The following is a 6722-nucleotide window of genomic DNA, read 5'->3' as shown; positions in this document are numbered from 1 at the left end:
GACACGGTGCAGGCGTACAAGTCCCGCGAGGCCTACGATTACCTCGAGCCGGGTTCCGCACTGCCGGCGGGATCAGCAGACTGTTGATCTGCTGAAGTGTATTTATTAATTGATTAAATACACAGAGCGTCTTCGAGTCAAGGAATGATATTTTTCCTACCCTTATGACCACGAGGCATGACGAGCGGTGACGCTTTGTCCGTTCTGCAGTCTTTGGCTGTAACGCGTTACTTTTTCTCTTGCGTAGTAACGTACTTAATACTTTTTCGAAGCAGTAACAGGTAACGTATTTATAAGTTACTATTTCGGGTAACGTGTAATGGAGCTATGTTACTCGTTGCTTCTTCTTTCCAAGTCTTAAAGAAATTACACTACGATTTCTTCCGTGCTTTTAGGCGTCAAGCCATGTGAACTCCTGAGTTTATTGCGTTTTTCTTTGCGTATGTTCTCGTGAGTATTTAGGTAAAAAAGAGGTAAAGTAATTATGTTCAATCTGCAGGAACGGAATGTTTCTTGAAATATGATTTTATGCATACCTATACCGTCAAAACAGTAAAACAGTAAAACAAGTTAAATCATAATTTTAAAAAAGTAACGGTAACGCGTTCCATTTATTTTGAGGTAACGTAAATCGGTAACGCGTTCCCTTTATTTGCAAGTAACGATAACGCCTACAACACTGCCGTTCTGTCACCAATCTCCCCCCGCCTGATAGCGTGGGCATAGCAAGCCACCGACGAGCGCTTGGCCGGTGCTTTGTGCTCGAACACCGTGAGAACAAAATCTCGGTGGTCTCGATGAGACGACGGTTGTGCAAGAACGGTTCCCCAAAAAACTCTCTAATATCAGTTTCGTTTCAATTAAGGTTAACCAAACAATTTCGCTCCTATGCCCTTTAAGGCCTGTTCACACATGTAGCGGAGCGCTACAAGCGTAGCGCTGACCTCGCGCTAAGCGCGTGCTGACGGGAGCGTTCACCAGCTTTGTGTCGCACCGTCAATACTGTTGTTCATGGCAGACAATAGGGAGTTTTAGTAAACCGTGTTTCCCGCTCCGCTAGCCTTCCGCTACGAAGAAACCGCCACTGCGCCTGCGCGCCGATGGCCTTGGCTGTAGAGTTCCGGGTAAGGGGTATTCACACGAGGGAGAAATCCTGGGGCTTCCTCTCCGGCACGCGCATCGCACGACGAAAACATCAGGCTTTGCGATGTGCAAAAGCCTCGCGTTTTCGTCTCGTGATGCGCGCGTGCCGGGGAGAAATCCCCGGGATTTCTCCCTCGTGTGAATACCCCTGTAGCGGAGGGGCTCAGCGGAGCGGGAAACACGGTCTACTAAAACTCGCTAATAAGTAGCAGACGACACGTGCGAAGCGCTACATTAGCGCTTTGCTGCATGTGTGAACCGGCCTTTAACCTGCAACAGGCCATAGACGGTTTTTGGTTTGGGTTACGGTTACGGTTCGAGTCCCTGCTTTCAATGCGTGCGATCTTAAGGACGCTCAATATACCAATTAAAGACGCGTTCCTGGCGCCGTGAAGGCGCCGTGAAATTTGAAAAGAAAACGTCTCAGGGTTCTGACCCTGTTTGAGCAGCGATTGGACGGCCATGGTGCCCAAGTTGAAGAGTCGTTCCTGTCTCGATCGAGTCGGCTTCTCCTGCAGTTCTAGGAGCCACACCCGGAGGAGGTAGATGACAAACAGCAGGCACACCACCAGCACCACGGAACCCAGGGTGCAGGCCCACACCTGCGACCCGCCATGGAAAAACGGTAAAAATCGCCACAAAAGCAAAAGACTGCGTACTAGCCGGCCACGGCAAAACTACAGCTTATATGTATGAGTAGACATGTAACTCCTGCAAAGTAATTTCAAGGTGTAGTAACGAATATTATTCGCACAAAGGGGTCTTCTTCATTTAATTACAAACATCTAAGTGCTGAAGAAATCAAGAAGGATCGGCCACGAATTGATTGTCTTAATCTGCGTGAACGCGTCCGTCGGTGCCCCATCACGAAACTTTATGACGCGATCTTGTTTCTCTGCTTTACCCTAAGTTCCTGAATCACGTGGAAGAGGACATAGTACTCCACTGCAATTATGTCTGCGCATTTTTTTCCCCGTTTCCCTGCTGAGAGTTTTTGTGACAGAGAAGAGGTTGGCACCACCCTAAAGGCCCGTTCACACTTGCGTTTGCTTACGACCGAGTTCTTCTGATATCTTACAACGAAAGAATACACTGGAACGCTGGCGGCATCGAAGAGGTGACCCGGTAAATGCATTTTACTAAGACGAAAGTTTTGCAGTATTTGCGAGGTCAAATGTTCACATTATATATAAGAAATTGTCGTTTATAACATTGTCAAAAGTTTTACAAGCAAGAAAATAAACAAGGATGCGCGAAATGATGGATACTATACTAACATTCCAAGTGTTCCACAGCTATTCAATAGATGGCGCCAGTGTTTTTTTCCTCTCGTCGTAGTCGCAAGTGTGTGAACGGGCAGATAGTTGTGCGGACTGTCTGCCCGTTGGCGTTCTTTCGTCGGTGTTCGGACAAGAGAAAGCCAAGAGGATAGTCCTTGTTGTGCGGACTATCCTCGTCGGAAAGGGAAGTGACCCCTAATCAGCGTGCAAGGGCACAAAGGAGTGGAATATTCCGAGACCGCTGGTGGGAAGGGCGCGAAGACGGTCCAGAGCCCTGGAGGTCGGGTGCCCCTCCAGTACACGAAGGTGACGGCGTCGTCGAGGATGAACCTGCTGAAGTCCACCACACGGTCCCGTTCCGGGGTCCAAGACAGGTCGCCCACCGCCATGTCAGCCACCTGGGAGGGGCCGCCGTTCGCAGCGTCGGTCTATGGACAGCACTTCATGGTGAACGTGTTCGAACGGCAAATAGTTTGTTGTGTATGATAAGGCGTCACTAGTCATGAACAGAAACGCTTATATGACGAAGTGAATGTAGTCTTAACTAAGCATCGCCAATCGCTTCTGGGTCAAAACCAAACACCTTTTTTACTGCCTCCACAGCTGTCTTCATTACACCCGTTCGATGCTCTGACAAGACACAAGACCTAACCATCTTCCAGCGACGTTTTAGAGCGACCACCTTATGTAGATATATAAATGTGTCCCAATTCGGTAATAAAAAACATGTTTTTTTTTTTTTCAAAATATCAACATACTCAAATTTGCACTAAGCGAAATACGAAACGACGGTGATATTTCATTTCATTATCCTTCATACAGTATACGCACGTTCTACCAGGTCACCTGGTATTGCCATCAAATCTTTTTCAAAACTTGTTGATTCACCTTTCGAGCTACGTCCCCGATGACTCCAACCGGAGTGCCATCGTCGAGCCGAGCAAAGTAGTAGTGGTGCAGCGGGTCACGTGCGATGTACCTGAGAATGATAATACGCACAAGCAGCGGGCAATCCTATGCTTGCCTCCAAATAATAACTATCACATATACTATAAAAGGTATACACTACCAGGTACACTGCGCGACATTGTTAACAGAAGCAAGCGATCGTCTGTTTCCTCTGCTTTTCTCTTATTGAAATCGAGAGGCTGTCATCAAAACTAGTACTGTGGAGCGAAGTCCTCATTTATGGCACTAATGCGAGTCGTAAAATGTAGAGTCTGCCAATACCCTTAGGAAGTAGACCGCGAAAAAAAATGGCAAGTTCGCACTAAGAGTGTTCACAGACATGTGGCACGTTTGTACATATGTACACACCTGCCACATGTGTACATATGTTCACATGTACAGATGTGGCACGTGTACATGTGCCACATGCACACGCCACTTCGTGCTCTGAAATATATTTCAACACCATTGCACACTGTACTACTGCGTGTTTTTTTTCAGGCGTAATTTTTTTATACCTACGAAATAAGTTGAAGGAGAGAGGTAGACGTTTGGCACGAACTTAGAACGAAACATGAAGGTCGCTCGCAGGCTGCGCGGTAAGGACTCACGTGAAATTGAGGGAATCTGCGAGAATGTTGACAACGTCGAAGGTGTAGCCGCTCCATCTCCATGTCTGGTTGGACGACGGGGGCTTGCGTACTGGATATGCCTGTCGATAAAGCGGCATTGGTGCGTGCACAAATCTTACTTAAAAATGCATACCTTGCCTCGATTATACTGAGAAACCCGGCGTAACGTGACACAAAGTCAGGGCTTATTTTGTTTTATTAAATAAGCGAGGCCCTAGTACAATAGGTTTGCAGAAAGATGAGATTCCTTGGCAGGGCCATGGGCGTATGGAAAATGTGCTTCTAGAATAGTGATACTTGCTTTTGTAAATGTAGGCTTTCTTATAATTTGAATGCTTTGTTTTGTATGTTATTACCTGTTCCAATCTATCACAAACTTCATACATTTTCTTTTTGTATATCCCCCGTCAGTTCTACTATTGTCTACTTGGGTTGTTAGTTCGTGCGAATCCTGTTTTTCTTTTTACAAGTGATTTTATTATAGATATATATATTGCTATGTATTCAGGGCATTCAAAATGTCGTGTGACCCCCCCCCCCCCCCCCCCCTCCATCCCCTCATGAATTACATCCCTCGCTATGTCTCTGAAAGTAATAAATTTTAACTTGAACTTGAACTTGTTTGAAATGATAAAGAACATAGTAGCTTGATATCTAAACCACTGCAGTGACAGTACGAAACTAGCTCACGCGAACTTTTTCTTTAGTTTCAAGCTTCTGAGTATGTTTGCGCGTTGCCAGTTAGTAGTTCGACACTTCGTGCAAACTATATATATATATATATATATATGGCACTAGACCTCAAAGTTTTAGAAATATATATGGCGCAGCTGAATCAGAACCTCCACTCGTCCAGCTTTACTTGCTGACATCCGATAATATTCTTCCTAATCAAGCATTCTTGCAATAAGTACCGTCGCGGACAATATAAATAAATAAAAAAAAAAGAAAAAAGGCGAGTACGTTGCTTCGAAACCTCCAGTGCTATCAACAAAAGGAAGCTGAGTTATGATCGAGGTTATTGTGTGAACGAGCGGCATTTCAGTGACTGTTCAATTTTCGTCGTTGCTCCGCTCTTAGTCGGCATTACAAGCAATTGCTGAGTCAACATTGATAGTATAGTAGTGCTGGTTTAAATCGACTAAAAACAGCTTATTTGTTTTACCCCACGAACATTTTAACGAACGCCAAAACACTGATAGCTCAACCTGGCAGTCCGTAGGATTCAACCACGCTTTATTTATATTTTAGTCGCGGAACATCTCTAGATTCGAGAAACTCAGCATAAACCCAGCGACCGCTGATCAAGCTGGGGCGTGACGACAAAAATGCAGCCGCCAAAGCCTCGATAATGGCTGAGCTTCCTTCTGATAGATACCGTGGCAGGCACTCTAAGCCACGCGCTCGCCTGAGATCGTTCATATCGTCCACGATTGTACACGTCATAATTAAGAGTTTCGGGCTCCGTTTATTTTTAATGAATCCACTGAAAATATCTTTAAAAATCAATCAATACATAAATTAACAATCGTAAGCAGGAGCCATAGAAATAAAAATAGAACTTTAGAATTAAAAAAATCTAAGGTTTTCTCAAGTTGGTAATATCTTTGGTGCTCTCTCGGCCCCCTGATCTCGATAAATATGTCCCCAGAAAGTTCCGAAAAGTCTAATTTAATCTTAGTAAAGCTCAATAAAGGCTCTGTTAATAGATCAATCGTTTCACTCACGCCCAGAGAGACAACCCGAAGAGTTCTTCCTGAGAAATTTTGCGGGTACTTGGAGAAGATGTTGGGGGATCGCGCTTGGCGCCAGCAAGTACTTCCGGTTCCGGTTGACCACAGAGAGTAGAGCATCAAGTTGCTCGCGCGATCCAGTCCTTTGGAAGCGCTTTGATTATTCTGCATCGGAAACAGAGCCAGGGAGATATCTATGGTCGTACGGTTCCTTGCCGCGCAACAGTATATTATCGCGGAGTATAGAAGTGGCATGCATGTGTCAACTGCAGGCACCCAGTGCCCGATACATTGTCCTTAAACCAGCCGTTAAGACTTGCACTATCTCCGAGTTGCGGCAGTGACGGGGCGCGTCATTTCAGCTTGCCAATTTTGGAGAGGTCCCGTCTTCCCATGGGGACAGGCCGTACCGTATATATAATGGGGGTGAGGGAGATTGACAAGTGCAGCCGTAGTAATAATGTGAACGAAGAAGGGAGAGGGTGATTATTAAATTTGTTGAATTTATTGAAGTCGGAAAAAGAGAGAAGGAATGAAAGCTGGTGAAAAATTGGACCAGGGGCGGGCCTTTTCTCTTTCCGTGACCCTAATTCAGTAAATTCAATAATCACTTCCTTTTCTCTCCGTTTACACACACACACACACACACACACACACGCGCGCGCGCACGCGCACACGCACGCACACACGCACGCACGCACGCACGCACACAAGCACGCACGCACGCACGCACGCACGCACACACACACACACACACACACACACATATATATTATTAGAGCAAAGAAGTGATATTCATGTTCGTTTTGAAAAAAAAAGGTTATAGATTTTTCAAGCTTTAATATTTAATTAAACACGGGCATTTACAACCAAAAATTAGATATCCTGGACATCTATTATTTTTAAAGACACGTTTTTCTCATAGTCGTGTAAAGGAGTCATAAACGAAAATTATATCTTGACTTATTAGAAATTACGAAATTGAA

Source organism: Ixodes scapularis, unplaced genomic scaffold, assembly GCF_016920785.2.
Source record: "Ixodes scapularis isolate PalLabHiFi unplaced genomic scaffold, ASM1692078v2 PGA_scaffold6__148_contigs__length_123643588, whole genome shotgun sequence".
NCBI classification, from domain to species: Eukaryota; Metazoa; Arthropoda; class Arachnida; order Ixodida; family Ixodidae; genus Ixodes; species Ixodes scapularis.
Note: the sequence above shows the minus strand (reverse complement) of the source record.